General features: G+C 34.4%; 1 protein-coding gene across 5 annotated transcripts in view; it reads left to right on the forward strand.

The window, feature by feature from the left end:
- Positions 1–20,365, forward strand: part of LOC6040591 (bifunctional heparan sulfate N-deacetylase/N-sulfotransferase) — a 366,151-nt gene that overhangs the window by 76,320 nt on the left and 269,466 nt on the right. The window contains exon 2 of one of the 5 annotated variants that reach the window (XM_038266169.1): positions 2,200–2,263. The exons of the other annotated variants lie outside the window; for them this stretch is intronic. The gene's annotated coding sequence lies outside the window, so the exon portion shown is untranslated. The remainder of the gene's footprint in view (positions 1–2,199; positions 2,264–20,365) is intronic. 5 annotated transcript variants of the gene reach the window in all.

Raw genomic sequence — 20,365 nt, forward strand, 5'->3', positions numbered from 1 at the left:
GTTGCACTATTTTTACAACCAAGTCTTAATTTCAAGTCCAAATTTTTTGTTTTATTCATTTTCGGAAAAAACGAGACAAAATCTAAAAAAATCCCGTGATTCGAGATTTACCGGTTTTGCAAAAATCCCGAGAAATCCCCACATGGACTCACTAGAAATACATATAACTTGAAAATGCACAGAAAAAAATGATGGTAATATTCATCAGGAAATGATGACAGATTTTGTGTAAAAAAAGTGTAATATTGCACCAGAATTTGATGAATCATCATTAGTTTTTTGTGAATTTTCATTAGGTTCACATTTTTACCATTTTTTAAATACTATTACTCAAAAAAAGGTAATATACAACCTACCAAATTTTCAACCTTTCAAAATTTAACTTTTTTTTCTGTGTGAACCACGATAATTCGCGATAGTTAGCAGACCCCTTATGTTTATATATCACAATTTTTGTTATTATCTGCTCTACAACTTTGTAGTACCTTGTTACACTCTAAAAAATAACCTTACAATGTTAGAAAAAACATGAAATTTTAATATGAAAATTTTGTTGTAAATGAAAAAAATGACCCTTCTGGGTTAGTGTAGATTCGAAAAGTACATACAATACATACAATTTTCCCTTAAAATGACACGTTCCAAAAAAAATTACAGTTTATTAACGGAAAATGACAGAGTTTTTAAAACTTTTTAAGTGTTTTTGTCGATGAAAAATACGATTTTTTTTAATTCTGAGTAGGTAAAAAAATCGGGCGTCCAATTTTACATAAAAGTCCCTTTGACACCAAATTTCTATCTCATCACAGTTTCAGGCTGCAAATTATTTGAAAACATCTCTTTTTTGCATGTTGAAAAATAAAAGGGGTCGTACCGCCCCTCCGTCACGGGATATCAAAAAACGGACCTCGGGTTCGTGATTAGGGACAAAATTTACCCGAAGAGGGGTCGGGGCAACTCCTATGTTCACAGCAAAAAATCCGATGGTAAAATCGTATGCAAAAGCATGCACATCACCTTCGTCAAAATAAACACTTAATATTACACACTGCATGTACAATTTTTGCAAACACAAAAAAAAAGTTGCAACCGACGGGATTCAAACCCACCGCCAACCGTAAGGACTGGCGCCTTAGCCCACTCGGCCATCAGACCGATGGAAAGTTGTAAGGATAAACGCGTATATGGGCTTGACATTTCGGCCAAGTAGGTTTCCCATACTGATGGGCTACATATTTCAGGGTGTAAAATCACATAACATTGCATAAAATAATGCAATATTTATTTTACACCCAGGTCTTTTACATGCAGCTGGATTACTACTTTTTTAGCTGTGTTGCTAAAAAGAAAATTATGATCATAGTTTTTTTTGGATAATGAATCAATTCCTGAATACCTGAAAGCTAAGCTTGATTAAGATGGGTAGAATATCTTAATCAAGCTTAGCTTCCAGGTATTCTATAGATTATCAAATAAATTCTTAACATTAAACAATGATTTCGGTTTGTTCTGCTTTTGTCTTCATCGATCTCTCTCCAATTTCCCTCCCTAGCCAAAAGGTGCCAGTAACTGTGACTCACCCGTCTGCAAAATTCCACCACGCAAGATTTAACTTAATTAACGATTTCGCTGCTTTTGTCGTGCCCCCGATAGCCTGTAATGTTGGATTTTTCGCACCGGTGATCACTTTCAAGAATTTTGCGCTCCCGCCTCCGTCACACTTTCACACGCCGACAAATGGTGGCCGGCCAAGGTGCCATTTTTGGGAACCACGGCGCCGTGTCCTTCTTGAGAATTGTTTATAAGGTCTTTTTTTTGCAGATTTTTTTTTTTCATGATGGCGATGGATACTGGTAGTCTTTGTTGTTGTTTGTTTGGCACGCTTGCTGACCATTAATTATTCATTGTGAGCTTTTCCAAGAAAGCAGGAAGGTGACGGAATTGGTCTACCGTAAGGTTTTTCTTTGAAAGGTGGCGAACCATAAAGAAGAGAAGTTGTTTTTGAGAAAGGAACACAAAACAATGTTAATGATAAAAAAAAAAATATTTAGACGAAATTTGACAGTGACCGATGGCACTTTTCACTCACAACGACTAATCTAAGACAGGCCAAAGATTACTGTTATTTTTATGCCTCCTGCTTGAGTACATTACAAATAAGACTGATTTATCTTATTATCTTCAATTTCCTCTTTCCAGGTGAGTTCCCTGTGGCTACCCTTGGCCATGACAGTTCTGGAACCGGCAACTACATGCTTCGAAGGTAATCAGAAAACTAGGCCCCACAACCTTCTCCATTTTGCGTATCAAAACAAATCCTTGCCCTACGGGCCCCTAGAACCAGCCGAAACCAACCAAACCGTCTCGACCTGCTCCTGCTCTCCATGACTTGGGGTAATTGAAGCGTAAAAAAGAAGCTTTCTTTTGGCCACTTGGCTTCGGGGTGGAGCCAGCCAAATAGTTCACCTTTACCTTTTGGTTATCCTATCTTCGCATAATTAATTCAGGGCTTTCTTTCTCTTTCTCTCTCTCTCTTGTTTTCGGCGGGGGTGGCTTATGTAACATAACAGTTGCGTGGGTGGTCCCCACCGCCCCCAACCAAGTCAAAGTAAGGAAGTTGCTTATCGAGGGTACTTTCCTTGCAAGCCGTAATGAAGGGATAAAACACACACACACACACACACTCAAGAAAAGTAAAACTTTCGCTGCAACTTTGGGGCTGGGATTGGCATTAATTTTCCTTGCTTCTTTTTTCTTTCAACGAGAGGTTTTTTTTCTTCATTCAGCTTTTTTTTTTGGTGCAAAGTTTGGCTAACTCTAATCCGAGGGCCGGTTTGGAGGAAACTTTTGTGTGGAGTGAGCTTTCTTTTCCCATGGTCTAATGAAGATTTCATATCGGAATTGTGTGCGCTGTTTGCGCTCCGGAATTGATTTTCTTTGTTCTGCATTTAAAATTTATTCAAATTATATTTTGTTTCCTAAAAAAGCTAACTAAAACGTAGTTGACTTTATAGCTGTCGGCCACCATTGCTAGTACCAACCACTAGTGTCTTCCTTTTTAACTACAAGGACTTCGCCGCCCTGGGCTCCTAAGTGTTAGAGTACGGCACGGAGCGACGGCGCCGGATACCCATATTTACACTTAGAATTTTAGAGCGCCCGCCGCGGGATTCGAACCAGCAACCTCTGGATTGTGAGTCCAGAGCGCGGTCCGATTGATCCACACGGGCGGGTCAAAAAAGCTAACTATGCTTAAGAAAAATCGTTTCCCGAAATTTTAGCTATTTGTTTTTGAATTTGATTTTCAACGTTTTGACATTGAAATTTTTAAATTGACTTTTCTCCGTAATTTTCCCATTCTTTTATGTTTCTTGTAGTCACTTAAAGCCATATTCCAGAGAAAAACCTATTGGTTTTTTTTATGTTTTAAGGAATTAAAAAGGGGGCACCTCACCAATCTGCCTGAAATTTCCATGGGTTGTTTGGACATAGATAAATATCCAGCAGTTATTTTTTTTTTCTCTTTGCAACAAATATCGAACAATTGTCAAACAAAATTTCAAAATCATTTTTTTAATCCAAAATCAAATGTTCGCAATTCCGCTGTGAAACTGTCAACGGCCTATTTTTCCCTATCAAAAATAACTGAATGGAAAATTAATACCTTTCAATACCAGTGCCGAAAAGTTCTACTTTTCAGCTCTGAAATGGGTGCTGAAAAGTTGATCTTTTCAACAATACTATCGCAAAGTAACATTTTTCAATATTTTTTGTTTTGAACGGTAAATTTACTTAATTTACTACAGTTTGACATAAAGTTCCATTCAAAAAGGGGTTTTCGGAACTGCAAAAAATGTTGTAAGCAACTTGTTGCAAAACTCAGCACTCATCGTATTTATCCATAAATTTAATAATGTACAACTCGTGCTGAAAAAATATTCTTTTTGCAACTTGTTGCATAATTGTAGTTTATGCAACAAGTTGCAAAAAGAGATTTTTTTCAGCTCGAGTCGTACATTTATCCAACGAGGTTCACCGAGTTGGATAAATACGAAGAATGCTGAAAAAATCAAGTTTTGCAACGAGTTCCATACAACATTTTTTGCAATTCCAAAAAACACACACGGAGTGACATTTTTTGTCAAATTTTCATGTATTTTGTCAATAAATCGTTTAAATCAAAAAATGTTGAAAAGTATTACTTTTCGAAACAAGTGCTGAAAAGTTCAACTTTTCAGCACCCATTTGAGTGCTGAAAAGTAGAACATTTCAGCATTTTTTTTGAAAAGTGTTGCTATTCGATTCTGTTATTTTTGGTACAGAAAAGTAGCCTATTTCGTCGTTCAAGAATGACAGCAAAAGTAAGTAGTTTCACGACGGAATTGCAAAAACTACTATTTCAATGCACCATTTTGAAGCTCTAGGAATTGTTAGATAAAATTAGTCGTTTTATTCTATTTTTGCGTTCAAAAAATTACAGATTTTAAAGAAAAACTCTCTATAATTTTTTTGTTTTGTTTTTAACTTTGGTGGTCGGACTGCTAGTTACTGAGATACAGTACAGTCGTGCCTCGGTTTAGCACCGTATATGGGGGGTGCAAAACCGAGGCGTGCATAACCGAGGCACAGAGCTTATGGGATTTTGGCTATATGAGAGGCATTGGCATTAATCGTACGAAACATCATATATATAGTGTTTTGGAATCGGGATGATGTCAGCTATCCATTAAAATTATTATTTCATGAGATTTTTCACAAAAATACGTGTTTTTCCTCTATTCGAAAATGCATTTTTTTTCTCTAAAGAAACCAAAAATAATTTGTTATTGCAATATGGGTATCAAATGATCAGTTTTTTCATTTTTGATGTAATAACAACATTTTTAGAAAATAATCCAAATTTTCACAAAACTACGTTTTTCGCAAAAATACTCAAAATTTCAATTTTTACAATATGGGCATCAAACGATCCGGATTTTTTCATACCTTCGATTGTAATAACAACATTTTTAGAAAATATTCAAAATTTTCACGAAACTACGTATTTTTGTAAAACTTTTCAAAATTTCAATTTTAACAATATGGGTATCAAATAATCGGGATTTTTCATACATTTCGAATGAAAAAACTATAAATTTTCACAAAACTACGCATTTTCGAAAAAAAAATCAAAATTTCCGTTTTTTCAATGTGGGTATCAAACGATCGGGATTTTTTCCTACATTTCGAATGCAATAACAATATTTATGAAAACACTCAAAATTTTCACAAAACTACGTATTTTTGAAAAAATACTCCAAATTTCCGTTTTTTACAAGAGGTATCCCGATTATTTGATACCCATATTGTAAAAACTGAAATGTTGACAAGTTTTTCAAAAATACGTAGTTTTGTGAAAATTTTCAGTATTTTCAAAAAATGTTGTTATTACATTCGAAATGTATGAAAAAATCTCGATTATTTGATACCCACATTGTAAAAACGGAAACTTTGAGTATTTAAAAAAGATCGTAGTTTTGTGAAAATTTTCAGTATTTTCAAAAAATGTAATTACATTCGAAATGTTTGAAAAAATCCCGATCGTTTGATACCCACATTGTAAAAACGGAAATTTTGAGTATTTTTTCGGAAATACGTAGTTTTGTGAAAATTTGGAGTGTTTTCAAAGAATATTGTTTTTGTATTCGAAATGTATGAAAAAATCCCGATCGTTTGATACCAATATTGTAAAAATTGAAATTTTGAGTATTTTTTTCGAAAAATCGTGGTTTAGTAAAAATTTGGAGTATTTTCTAAAAATGTTGTTTTTACATCCGAAATGTATGAAAAAACTTGATCATTCGATACCCATATTGCAATAACAATATATTTTTGGATTCTTTAAAGAAAAAAAAAAAGCATTTTCAAAATACAGGAAAAATACGTATTTTTGTGAAAATTTTCATGAAATAATAATTTTAATAGATAACTGACAGCATCCCGATTCCAAAACACTATATTTTTTGATGTTTGCATGATTTTTCATAAGATTAAAGCCAATGTCTCCCATATAGCCAAAAACCCATAAGCTATGTGCTTCAGTTAAGCACTGGGCCGTGCTTAACCGAGTCAGCTGAACGGTGCAAAACCGGGGCAGTGCAAAACCGAGGCGTGCAAAACCGAGGCATGACTGTATCTTAGAATTTAAATTTTAGGAAAATTCATTTTTCTCGGAGTCATCCAATAATAATAAAAAAATAATAATAGAAAGGCGATATCTCGGAAACTATTGATTCGATTTTGCTAGATTAGAAACTGAGTTTTTTGCATTTTTTCTGTTTAGGCCGTTGCAAATATTTTTTGAAGTTTATGCCCCTCGAGTAACCAAAGTCGATGAGGGGGGCATTATATGCAATGCATTATACACCTGTCCAGTTGTTTTGCAATCATAAGTTTCCAAAATTACTAAATATTAGTGAATTTTTTTTTTAATATTGTTTTGAGTTGATGAGACTTCTATTTACATTGAAATTTTCCATTTTTATGATTTTTTTGTCCCCTGATTTTTCGAACCAGTTTTGAAGGGGGACGAAATAAACTTTAAAAATATTTGTTACGGCCTTATCAATAAAAATAATTTTGAAATTGAAAAAGCCTCTCATTTTGCAATGTTTCGATACATTATTTTTGGGTTCGTTTTTTAATATCAGGCCCCTTTCCAAAATTTCGGAATTGATTTTAAAAATTTCTTTTGCACTAAGTTTAATCCTTGTGAAGGTATAGCGGTTTGAAAAATAACGGCTTCAGCCGTTGTCCATGCTCCATCCAAAAAAAATTTCTTTTGTATGGAAATTGTCCAAAAGGGTGGTAGGGGATGGAGTCCAAGATTTCAAAAAAGTGTCCACGTAGTTTATGGATGGTCCCTTGATAGCTTCTTCCTTTTCTATCTTCTTGTTATTAGTCGTTTCTTTTTTGAAATAATCATTTTTTTTAGTTCAAAAACGGTAATTTCATGTCTTCATGTCTCTTCTTTTTTATTCTATGATTACGATAAAAAGTTGGCCGTTTTGACTTTCGAGAATGACAAGAAAAAATAGTAGTTTCACAAAGGAACTGCTAAAAAGATTATCCAAAATTATAGGCAACCATTGATTGGCACTGTTCAAAACTCTGCGTTGCTTCATTTCTAAACCTATTCGTTTCAAATTATAATCTGTAAATTGTCATACAAATACATTTTTTTATGTAATCCTCTTTTTTAACTGCGTTTTTCAAACGTAATTCCCATAAGTATCATTTTTTCTGAAAAACTGGTATTGCTGTTAAAAATATCAGATCATGCTTAAACGTCATCTCCGATTTTGGATTTTCATTTTCAAGATTCTAATTTACGTTCTATTTTTAATATACACAACTAAAAACAACAACAAAAATACAAAACAATATTGCCTTATTACTGTTTGCCTAATTATTTTATCAGTAGACAATATTAAAATTTCGACATTGTTAATTGCACGACAAGCAGTTCATTTTATACTGTGTCTAAATCGTGCCGCAGTCAATTTCTACCTCGCACGTCCCACCAATTTCAATAAATTCTGCCCCACCTTAAATCGCGCATTTTTCAACCCAATAAACGGTCCCATTTTCCAACCACTTTCGTTAAACCACATTTTTCCTGCACGCCCAAATTGGCCACACATTCCGCTAAGCTACTAAAAATTGTCCTCATCAGTCAGCCTCAGTCGTCGTCGACTGGGTAATTTGAATTTATGGTGCCACGAAATAAAACTCTCCACGTGCGCCCGTACAAATTTCCGTCGTTTCGATTTCGGCGCTCGCGCAACCCTTTGAACCGGCTTAGCTCCACAAAATCGGATATTTTATGTGGGTGTGTCCCAAGCAGCAGCCAATAAAGAGGGGGTTTCCAAGTGGGTAGGAGAAAAAGCGATATTTTTGGATTTCCTCTCGGTACGCATAATGATCCAATCCCTCTCGGGATGCGACGACGAGGACGAGGAAATTGAACCAAATCAACGCGGACGACACTTGATGCCTCCTTCTTGCCGCAACAAGCCAACAGAGGGATGTGCCGTTGACACAAGAACGACGAAGACCACACGATGGTGACGTTTGGGGAAAGTGAACGCCTGACGATAGATATTGCTGGGAGATAAACATAATGGAAAACCCTTTCGCAGTGCTGTCAACAAAGAAAACCGCAAGACCACCGAACACGAGCATCAAATCGACCGCAAAAGATGCGAGAATAAATTGCATTCAGCTAGGGCACCCTAAAAAAATAATTTGAAAAAAAACATGTCTCTTAAAACACCTGCTGAGAAGCAGTTGCGCACAAAGTGCGCCAATTGCAGTAGCAACTAGACACCTAATTGCCGTAGCTGCGCGAAGGTTCCACAAACTTTCAACAGTGCCAACCCGCCTAGTTGTGATAGTGTTCATGTCAGTCGAGAAAATCGAATCTTCCCTTGCTTAGGCTAAGCAGAGCAAAGAAGAATGTTTGACTTCACCCTTCAAAGCTCTGTGGACCACTAGTGATGTGGTTTTCCAGGGTTGAAAGCTTCCAGCACAGGAAATGAAAAAAACACAACACTTGAACGCGAGAGACGACGGCACGCGATAATGAGCTGTGTGTGTGTGAGGAGGTACAATTTTCTTTAAGGGAAAACGCCTTTCCTTCGATGTTGCGGATTGTGTGCGCAACACCTACACCCCCCACACAGAGAGACAATTCCAAGTCAATTGGCAAGACTGGCGCTCTGGTTACATCATCATGGCAAAAACGGCAAGAGAAAGGATGATATGCTTTCCCGGCTTGATGAGGATGATGATGGTGATGATGGGCATGGTGATAATAAGCAAACTGAACGAATCAAGTAATTCAATTTTCCACTCTCTCCACTCTGTTGATGTGTGTGTGTGTGTGTGTGTGCGCGTTTGTGGTTTGTTATTTGAGCGTTTTGTTTTCGTTTTGTTTTTGCTCCACTGCGGGAAACATTTGAAAATAAATTGTGTGATCCTTCCGGGGGCAAATTGAAAGCAGTTTACGAAGGGTTTATATTATGGTGAATGTAAATTGAAGTTTTTTGCGCAGCATTGAATTTGAAAACGATTTTTGTTGATTGATTTTTTATGTTTTTACCCTTACTCATTTAAATTTTCTTCAAAGTTGAAGCAAAAACCGATATCAAAACTTGGTTTGTTTTAAAGAATATTTTAAATTTATCTATTTTATAAGTTATGACAAATTTCTAAATTTGGTTAAGCAATCCCATGCAGTTTTTTAGTTTTTTTTTCTGAAATTTTCGACGGTAGCAATTTTGTGATAATATAAAAAACAGGCCAATTTTTAATGTTTTTTTTTTATTTTTTAGCATTTATTGCAAACTTTTTTTTTGCATTGTTATTCAAATAAATAAATTATTTACTTATTTCTGACAGGAGCAGAACAGTAATGCTGTAAACCTGCTTCTGTTCGCAAAAATGTCCCATTTGCATCAGTATTTAATTATTGATGTAGTTCGGTTTAAAATTCAATAATCTTTCCAATAAAACATATCGAAAATATGCAGAACTTTTTTCTCTAAAACTGAAACGTACACAAATTTGATTTGCTTTTTTATTAGCAGAGCAGTTCTCTAGGAAATCGATCTTTTTTTTTGAATTTCAATTTTTGTATTTTTTAATCCGGCTGAAACTTTTTTGGTGCCTTTTCAAATCAAGACTAACATTTCAAAAGGGCCCAATATTCAATATTACGTCTTTTGAAGTGTCAGTCTTAATTTAAAAAATTGAAAATATTTTTTTTGGAAAGATCTGAAAATTTCACGATTGTTTCATATTTTAACATTGAAAATCGGACAATTAGTTGCTGAAATATCAACGTTAGAAAATGGTGGGTTGTTTGGGTGAGACTTAAAAAACATAAATTTTCCTGCTTTTTAAACTTTTGCATGGCAATATCTCAGCAACTTAAGGTCGTATCAACAAAGTTCAAAAAAAAAACAAAATATAGAAAATTTTCTCAGCTTTTCAAAAATATTTTTTTTCAAAAGTGGGCAAACATGTGCACTAATTAAAAAAAAAATTGAAAATAGTGACTATTTTCAAAAAAGTTACCTTAAAAGGGCTATAACTTGAAAACGATGCACTTTATCAAAATTTCACTAATATATTTTTTATTGCAAATTTGATTTTCCATCGAAAAATGAAGTTGAAAAATTTTTGCGACCAATATTTTGATTTTTTGAAAAAAATAGTGTTGATTCGAAAATTTATAACTTGGTCAAAGATTTTTTGCACAACCTGAAAATTTCTGAAAATTTGGCATTTTATGTCCTCTAAAACATATAAAAAAAATAAATAAATAAAACTAGTGTCAAAAAGTTAAATCAAAAATTACCATTTTTTTTACCTAGTATCATTTTTTTTTTCAGTGTAATCCTTATCCATATCTACAACTTTTCCGAAGACACCAAATCGATGAAAAAATTCCTTCAAAAGATACAGATTTTTGAATTTTCATGTATCATTTTTGTATGAACAGCTGCCAAATTTGTATGGAAAAATATATGGACTAACTAATGATGCAAAATGGCTTCTTTAGGCATACCGAAGGCACCAACAAAGTTTCAGCCGGATTGAAAAATACAAAAAAAAATCGAATGACCGAAATCTCAGAGAATTGCTCAGCATGCTGTTTTTGCATTCTGGGACATTTATGCGAACATGGGAAAGCATTTTTTTTATTTGTTTTTCTGGTTTCATGATTTGAAAAAAATGACTTTAGGTAAAAAATTCCTAAACTTAAACTCTCAGAGAAATACAGCAGACTCTCTCGTTGTCGATATTAAAGGGACCGCCGAGAGCGGGAGTTATCAAATTATAGAACGAAAAATCAGAGCAATCTATTTGAAAGGACTGAAATATTTATTAAAATTTATAAAAATAAAGTGTAAATTTCAACAGATTTGCATATGTTTTAATTCTCGTTTACTAAATTTTACGGATAAAATATATTTTAATTGAAATTGAAATACAGGCATACTTGTGCTGAGAAGAATTTCGATTGTTTTTTTTTAATTTGTCTTCTATATTTTTTTTATTGTATTATTGTTGGTTGTATTTTTTGCCGCCCGATTTTGGGTACCAATTAAAAATAAGAGCAATTTTTCACAAAAACCGGGAATTGATTTTATTTCTATTGTTTTCATTAATTCAAACTTTGTAATTCAAAAATCGGCAATTTTTCTCGCATCTATTTTTTTTTTTTCATCAACACCAATAACTTTGCCGAAGACACAAGTCGATCAGAAAATTCCATCAAAAGTTACAGATTCAAAAATAGCTTCTTTGTCCATAGAAGCTATTTTGTGTCATTGCAATTGGTTTACCCTCCATACAAAAATGGTACGAGCATATTTTTAAATCTGTAACTTTTGAAAGAATTTTCCGATCGATTCGGTGTCTTCGGCAAAGTTTTTGGTATTGATGAGGACTATTCAGAAAAAAAAGTTGCACGGAAAAAAAATAGTGACACTTCAACTGACTTTTTTGCACAACTCTTTCCCTAAAATCCGCATATAGAATTTTAGATTTTTTTTAAATATATTTTGGGGGAGAAAAAAAATTGCTGCTGAGTTATGATTTTTTGATTTTTTTTTGCAGAAAATTGAAATTTTAGTCACATTTTTAGAGTACATTTTTCCAGGCAATGGGATTATTTCAAATGCATTTTTTTTTTCAAAACTATTCATGCTTACTCAATTCATCAGAACATTCGTAAAAAAACGTTTTAGGTTATGTCCACGTCACAGCTCTATCAAATTCGTACTGGTTTATCTTTTTGTTTTCATTCAAATCCAGAAAATACAAACCCAAATGCACCCTCCGTTCGCTGGAACAGAACATTTTCAACAAAAATTGTTTACATTAGCCAAAACGAAAACTCGCCGTACACAAACCGTGGAATGTTTGACTACCTCTCATCGATTGCTTACATTTCAGGCAAATGCTAAGCCACTCTTGTTGAGCTCACGCGAAGAAATGATCTATTTCCCTCGGGGAAATGCATTCCAGAACTGTTTCCAAAAATTGCATTCCAGCACCAATTTCCACGATCATTTTGACTTCAAAATCCCGGAAAAAATACATCCATTTGTTTACAACACTGATGCTCTGTTTGGGGGGAGGTTGCTTGATTTATGATGTGCCAGCGAAGAGATCATCGCGCTTCGAAAAGTGGCTCGTCGTCAACCTTTGACAGCTGGATTCAACTTTACCAGAGAGGAGGGACCATAAATTAAGCACGTAAACGCTTTTGAAATGCTCACCGAACTCAGAGTGTCAACCTCGAAATTGGCTTCATTAGCGCGGGCCAACTGAGAAATGACATTCGACGCGAAAAAGAAACCGTTTATCGCTGGTACAAAATCTGCTCCGCTGTGGAGTCTGGTCAAAGTCAAAGAAATTAACCTGCGACTGAAAAAAGAGCAGCATGTTCGGTATTACTGCCCGGGCACTGACTGTGGAGAACTTTGGTCGATTTGCATGGAATTGCAATTGGCTCGCGCACTGTAAGCCGGAAAATTTATGCTCCAGCGAGAGAGATGCCGTCTGCTGGCACACTGGGGACGCAAAAGTGCGGAATAATTAAGTGTCTTTTTATGCAGTGTGACAGCTCTAGCACTCGACTCCGGAATTGCTGCTGCTTTCTTTTGTATGATTCTTATTAGATAGTCAACGCGGACGCCGCGTCAGGAATCGAGCGAATGAGTGCGGGGGGAAAAAAACCTTGCACAGAATTTTGCCTGGAACGAAAGTGCAACCGTTGAGAGTGTGTCTCTCCATTCCACCTTAGAGGAATTGAATCTGAAATTGGTAAAATTGAGTTTACACAAAAAAATCCATAAATTGTATCTTTCTTATAGGGATGTTTACAAAATTATAAAAATTACAATTTTTCATGAGAATTTATTCACAATTACAATATGCAATTTTACCAACAATAACAACTGCTATAATATCGAACTTTTCGCCAAGTTTTGGGTTTTCATTTTGACGGCTGAAATCATAACAAAGCATCGCGTTTCTATGAAAAAAAAAAACTGCGCTAAATAACTGTAAAATAGAAGTTTTTTTTTATTCTTCATTGCAGAGTTTTTCAGCCTGAGGCTGGTTCAACTCTTCAAATAAAAGCAAAAAAAGAAGGTATTTAAATTCACAATTTAATTAAAAATATAAAAATAGCACAAAATGCTTATACTTTGTAAAAGTTATGCAATTATCACTAAATATAAATTATTCCTTGACAATATTTGTTTTTCTTGCAGTTTTACGTCTTTTTGTGTGGTTCCAAAATTAAAAAAAAAAAATTATATTGTTTGTAAACATGTAACAAAAAATCAGAGAGCGTAACTCTGAATTTTTGATAAATTTCAACTGGCTTTATTTTTAGAGAAAAAAGTAAAACATTTCTTAAAATTATCATCCAAAAACAATAGGATTTCTCCTCGATGCAAAATGAACGGGAAAGGTACCAAACTATTCAAAAGATTTGGAAATTTAATGATAATATTTTTTTGAGCTGTTTTTATTTCATTTTGATTTTTTTCTGTGCAATGTTTATTGTTTCGAAATTTTCTAATCAATTCCTACAACTTTGGCGAACACACCAAACCTATAAGGAACGGTGATTTGTGATTTGATTTGATTTGATTTTAGAATATCGAAAAGGATAGTGAAAACACGGAAAAAATACAAAGGAAATGTTTATTTAAATTATATTTTTTTCTTTGTCTGAAAAGTTAAAAACCAGGAAAAATTAAAACACATTTGATGGTAAATGATCCAGGTTTGAGCATTACATTTGAATCTATTTTTTTGCGAAAAATGTGACATATTAGACATATGTAAATAACATAACAAGTCTACCATTTTCAAGATATAGCTATTTTTTTCAAAATTGATAATCTGTTACAATCCATTGTATCGCCTATATGAAACGTTTGTCTTGATTCTAAAATTTCGAATTCGAAAGGATCATAAAGCTTCACATTATTTTCATTCTTAAACATTGAACATTGGACCATTAAATGCTGAGATATTGGTGTTAACAAATGTGAGACTTTTCTTGTTTCCTTTTAAATCGCTTTATTTCAGCAACTAGAGGTTCAATCTTTATGTCTCTTTTGAAATTTTATTGGAAATTTTCTGAACTTTTCAAATAATTTTTTTTGGGAATGGACTGTTATGGACAATGTTAAAAAAATCGAAAAATGGGAATGTTGCATTTGAAATTAAACTTTATCAAAAACAATAATGTACTTTTCGATTGCAAATTTGATATCACATTAATACAAAGCGGAGTAAAATAAGTTAACTTAAATTTCTTTTTTTTTCCAAAAAACATTTTTTCAAAAAACATTTTTTTCAAAAAATCATAACTTGGCAGCAGGGATGCCAGATACACAGATTTGTCTGTGTTTCACAGACTTTTGAGCTTGTGCCAGACATTTTTTGAGGTGCACAGACTTTTAAAAAAACTTCATTAAATTAAATTTTGTAATCTTTTTTGTCGAAATTTATTTTGTTAGACTTCGAATGCTTAAAAACGCGATTTCTGATGTATTTCAATGACTGTGAATTGATATATTTGAATTTTAGACAAATGCACAGACATACACAGACTTTTTTACAGACATTTTAAAAAACCAAGTGGCATCCCTGCTTGGCAGCCACATTTTGGTCAATTCTATGGCTTAAAATATGCAGTTTCTTCACCTCTTAAAGCGCATAAAAATCCTCAAAAATTAAAATTATCAGATTTTGGGAAATTAGTTTTTTTTCTAAAATATTTTTTTTTCTAAAATGTTTTTTTTTCTAACATGTTTTTTTTATTTAAAAGAAGTTAATTCGAAAATCGAAATTTTTTCCGTGCACCTATTTTTTCAGAACTTTGCCGAAGACACCAAATCGATCAGAAAATTCCTTTAAAAGTTACAGATTTTCGAGTTTTTACGTACCATTTAAACAAAATAATTTTTCAAGTCAAATTTGTTCAAGCTGATTAATATTTTTATCAACGTGCCTTAAAGCAAAGAATATTTGCCTTACAGCCATTCCACGTCAAACAGGAAGTCTCCAAATCAAAAGTGCTCCGATTTGGCTCAAATTTGGAGTGGAGGTTCTTTGACCCAAATAATTAGACCTATATGTTTTTTGTTAGGCGATTTGAGTACTCCTATCCGAAATAAGGTGGTCCAAAAAATGGCATTCGTCGATTTTTGCAAGAAACAGGTTTTTAATAAAATCATATCTCCGGAACGGCTGAAGCTATTTTAGAGTGCCACAAGAGTGGTTTTTAGCTATAAGCTTTCAAGGGAAAATATGTAGAGGTTCGAAAAAGCTAGCTGAATATTTGAAAAGCTCCTATGAAAATTTTAATTGCTAATTTAAAGATCTCGGGACCATATCTGGAAATATTTTTCTCTGATTCCTTGTAATATTTTACATAACATACCAAAAATTGCGAATATCCATTAACAAGATTCGGAGATTGATTTTTCAAATATAAAAATTGGGGTTTTTGACGCGCCGCGCGCAAAAACGGGAAAATTACAAAAACGGGTAAAAATTATTTTTTTTCACTAAAACTGCGGTAACATGAAAATTTCAGTGATGTTTTGGTACCAAAATTTTCGTAATTGAAAGACGCAAAATCATTTTGTAGAACATTGTTACACTCTAAAAAATAACCCGGCAAAGTTAGTAAATACACGAAAATTGGGTTAATGTAGATTTGAAAAGTACATTAAATTTCCCTTAAAATGGTATGTTACAAAAAATTTACAATTGAGTTACGGAAAATGGCACAGTTTTTTATACTTTTAGGTATTTTTTTCGATGAAAAATACGTTTTTTCGAAGCTTTAGGTACACTATCAAATCGGTCGTCCAATTTTTCATAAAAGTTCCTTTGACATCAAATTTTTATCCCTTGACCGTTTCAGGCTGCAAATTATTTGAAAACACCTCTTTTTTCGCATGTTCAAAAATGGAAGGGGTCGTACCGCCCCTCCGTCACGATATATAAAAAAACGGACCTCGGATTCGTGATCAGGGCAAATGACAAAGTTTCACGCAAATCGAAAAGGGGTCGGGGCAACTGTTGTGTGATTTGGCGGAGAATTACCCTTTCAGTTAATAAAAACTAAAGATTAACTTATCCAAATAAAACGAAAAAGAACTAATCTGCCTAATGTTTTTTTACTAATCCATTGACCTCATGAAAGACACTTAAAATCCGCTTTAGCTGGTCTCCATGGAGCCATTCCTCGAAGCCCACGCCAAACCTTCTCCGAAAAAAAAACGCAGCTCCAAACAACACAGGTATATTATTAATTGTCTCAAATTGCACGATTGTTTCGACTTTCCGTCGTCACGGGCCCCAAAATAAAATTAAAAAAAAAAACCGAAAACATCAACATAATGGCACACTTCTTTTTTGTCACAAGATTTTCTCGCGTGTCTTTTTGGCGTTTCTGTCTTTCTGTACCTTTTATTTTCGGGGAGTGCGTGGGAGGACATCGTTTTCGGCGCTGGCTCTCTCAACGGGTTTCTTTCCTCTACCTTTACCACGAGAGACACCTTAAGCGCGCGCTCACCTCGTGGATGTAACAACAACAGCGACCTCTCAAGATTAAGGTCGTTAAAAAATCCCATTTCATAAGCATAATTTCCCTGTCCGTTGGCGGCGGCGCGGCAAAGCTCTTACTTTACTTGGACGACTGAGGAGGCTCCCCGCTGTGCTTTCGAACTCGACGCGACGCTGCTGTCTCCAGCATGTCGTCTGGGTCGCCCACAACTCGCTTCACGTTGAGTCTGATGATGGTTGAGGGGAGCCGCCAGAAAGCGCATATTATCGATGAGTGGTAATTTATATGTCTCTCCCCGACGAGAGTAGAGGGGGATGCTGCCAACGACGTTGACGTGCCGACTGTACCTGGAACACACCAGGTCATTCTGTGCACTTCAGACTTAAAGCTCACTCTGTTGGTTGGTTTAGGGATTAGTGAGCGTTTGAACTACACAGCAGTGTCAGAACGAAGGTGTGACTTGAGTGGGAGCTGGGGAGCAGGGTGTGAAAGAGCTGCTCGTTGTAACTGTCAAATTATCCAATCAGATTTGAGTGGAACTGACAGGGAGGCTGGCAGCAGGAGCAACAGCGGGGAGAGACAGGCTGACTAGGGTGAAATTGTCTGCGGCGTTGTTGGGAAATTCTGCGTCAAATGGTGTGTTTGGATTCCATTGAACAAATTATATTGGGCTGGAATGGTAGATATTTGCGGAATTTCGGTGGTTGTCTGATTCTAGAATCAAGAATCGGTAGCTTTAATAAGTAGCATAACAACGGGCTTGTAAGTATCAAGGCCAATAATTCAGAAACTCTACACCAGGGCTGCGGAGTCGGGTCATATTTCAAGCGACTCGGACTCCGACTCCGACTCCGTTTTTCTGAGTTAAGCCGACTCCAACTCCGACTCCAGCTCCGATTTTCCACAAATTGATAACTCCGGCTCCGACTCCGACTCCGGCCTTCCAACTCTAGCCGACTCCGACTCCGACTCCGACTCCAGCTTTCCACAAATTGTTGACTCCGGTTCCGACTCCAACTCCGACACCTAATCTTTATTTAAAATATTTTAAAAATTTGAATTAATCACATCACTCACATTTCAGTTCACACTTGCGCGAATACTGTAAACCGAAATTATTTATACAAAAAGTATGAAACCATACTAAGCTTGATAGATAAGTGTTCGTTGTTCTATGTTACATTTTTTCAGCGTTATATAAACAAAATTCATAAATATCTTCAGATTTAAACGCATTTTCATCATAACAATTTTCTAAATAAATTTAAATTTTGTTGTTTGAAAAATTTGAACTTTTTATTTAATTAATTTAAATTTACTTTCATTTTTAAAAATTTATATGCTAGGAAACTAATTTTTAATTGTACTTGAGCAACTCTCTACGAAATCGGCCGATTTCGACCATTTTTATTGTTTGTATTTTTGATTTGGCTCAAACTTTGTGGGGGCCTTCCCTATGACCAAATTAGCTATTTTGCGTCATTGGTTCACCCATACAAGTCTCCATACTATTTTGGCTGCTGTCCATACAAAAATGGTATGTAAATATTCAAACAGCTGTAACTTTTGAGTGAATTTTCTGATCAATTTGGTGTCTTCGGCAAAGTTGTAGGTATTGTTGAGGACTTTTGAGAAAAATATAGGTACACGGACAAAAAATTGCAGGCGACAAAATCCGCAACTTTTGAGCCATAGAGAAACATGGTCAAAAAATCTGCCGCCAAGTTATGATTTTTTGAAAAAAAATAGTGATTTTTGGAAAAAATCAAAGTTTTATGCAAAAACATTGAATTTCCAATCGAAATAGTAGTTTATGCAACAAGTTGCAAAAAGACGATTTTTTCGGCACGAGTCGTACATTTATCCAACGAGGTTCATCGAGTTGGATAAATACGACGAGTGCTGAAAAAATCAAGTTTTGCAACGAGTTCCATACACTTTTTTTTGCAATTCCAAAAAACACACACTGAGTTAAATTTTATGTCAAATTTTCATGTATTTTGTCAATAAATCGTTTAAATCAAAAAAATGTTGAAAAGTGTTACTTTTCGAAACAAGTGCTGAAAAGTTCAACTTTTCAGCACCCATTTGAGTGCTGAAAAGTAGAACTTTTCAGCATTTATTTTGAAAAGTGTTGCTATTCGATTTTGTTATTTTTGGTACAAAAAAGTAGGCTATTTCGTCGTTCAAGAATGACAGGAAAAGTGAGTAGTTTCACGACGGAATTGCAAAAAGTACTTTACAGATTGTTTTATAAAGGGCTCCGTTTTCAAGATATTGCCACCGAAAGTTTGATTTTAGCGAAATATTTGCTGTTTTTTGATTTTTAAAAATAGTGACCATGAGTGACCATCTCTAAAAATATTTTTTTGAAAAGTTCAGAAAATTTGCCATAAAATTATCTAAGAGACATTGAAGATTGAACCTCGGGTTGCTGAGATAGAGCCGCTTTAAGAAAAAGAAAAACGAAAATTGAAGTTTTCTAAATCTCCCCAAAACAACCCATTATTTTCTAATGACGATATCTCAGCAACTAATGGTCCGATTTTCAATGTTAATGTATGAAACATTCGTGAAATTTTCCGATCTCTCCGAAAAAAATATTTTGAAAATTTTTAAATCAAGACTAGCATTTTAAATGGGCGTAATATTCAATGTTTGGCTGTTTTAAAATGTCAGTCTGCATCGATTTTTTACTGAAATTTTCATAATTCTGAATAGAAAACATTTAGAGTTCCACTTTTTGTTTTAAGTCCTGTAGAAAAGTCATGCAAAGTTAACAAGACCTAAACTGATCTGATTGTTTCAATAGTTTCAATAGTTCTGTTTTCTTTTCAGAGTTATGACAATATTCTGTAAAAAAGTCGAAGCAAAAAATGTTCCTATAAAAAAGGATCTACTTAAAATCTTAGCAATTCTATGGTAATATATTTACATTTAGTTGAATTAAAAGTTTGCAAAATTAAGTTCAGATAAGTTTTATATAGAATTTCTAGATTTTATATAAACTTTTATAGGAAATTTTATATTCAATCCCAATTATTTTTTGAATCAGTCAAGGATGCCTAATTGGAGTTGGGAGACTGGATTTTTGGTGATTTGTCTACAAATAACTTTATTTATGTAAATTTTTTGAAAGGTGTACAAACTTTTTTGCTGGCATGAGTTTCTGAACAAAACGTAGTATAAGGTTTCTGTAAAATATCAAATTGTTTACATGTTTCATCACAAAATGTGCATAGTGTCCAAGGGGTGAAAATACTTTTTTACATACTGTAAGAGCGAGTCCACGAACAGGGCATACCCCTTTGTATGGGACGTCGTTTGGACCTCACCAATCTGCCTGAAATTTTCAGGGGTTGTTTGTACATATAAAACTAGCATCTGGCCAAAATATGAGCACTCTAGGTCAACGGGAAGTGGGGCAAATCGGGACACAAAGTTTGAAGGTTCAAAAACGTAAAAAATCTTAAAAAGGCTATAACTTAGGCAAAATTCAATTTAATTTCGAAATTCAAAATGCACCTTAAAGGGCTTTAAAAATGCAACAAAATGCAGGAAAGAACATCCAAATTGGTTAATTCTAAAGGGAGTTATTGGCATTTTAGTGAAAAAATAGCATAATTTTCAAACTCAAATAAAAAAGTGTTCCATCCAGATATCAACTCGGATCGACCTGCAGCTTGTAGGGGACATCTGGAACTACCATCT

Source organism: Culex quinquefasciatus, chromosome 3, assembly GCF_015732765.1.
Source record: "Culex quinquefasciatus strain JHB chromosome 3, VPISU_Cqui_1.0_pri_paternal, whole genome shotgun sequence".
Taxonomy (NCBI): domain Eukaryota; kingdom Metazoa; phylum Arthropoda; class Insecta; order Diptera; family Culicidae; genus Culex; species Culex quinquefasciatus.